This window comes from Gadus macrocephalus, chromosome 5 (genome assembly GCF_031168955.1).
Source record: "Gadus macrocephalus chromosome 5, ASM3116895v1".
NCBI lineage: Eukaryota > Metazoa > Chordata > Actinopteri > Gadiformes > Gadidae > Gadus > Gadus macrocephalus.
Genome location: NC_082386.1, coordinates 20,498,482 through 20,498,899, shown reverse-complemented (window position 1 = coordinate 20,498,899; position 418 = coordinate 20,498,482).

The following is a 418-nucleotide window of genomic DNA, read 5'->3' as shown; positions in this document are numbered from 1 at the left end:
CTGGGTTCAGCAGCGGCAACAAAGACTAGCTACAAGCTGCTAGCAACATGCTACCAGCGAACATGCTGCTAACAACATGCTACCAGCAACATGCTACTAACAACATGCTACCAGCAACATGCTACCAACCACATGCTACCAGCAAGAGACTACCAGCAACATGCTACCAGCAACATGCTACTTCCAACATGCTACTTGCAGCATGCTACAACATACAACATGCTACTAAAACACATTTTTGGCTCAACAGAAAATGCTCTTGAGTCTTGACGCACTGCAAGTTTTGAGAGTGTATGTTTGTGTGCGTGTGTGTGTGTGTGTGTGTCAGTGGGTTTGTGGGTTTGTTTATGTATATGTGTGTGTCTGTTGTTTAATATGTGTGTGTGTGTGTGTGTGTGTGTGTGTGTGTGTGTGTGTG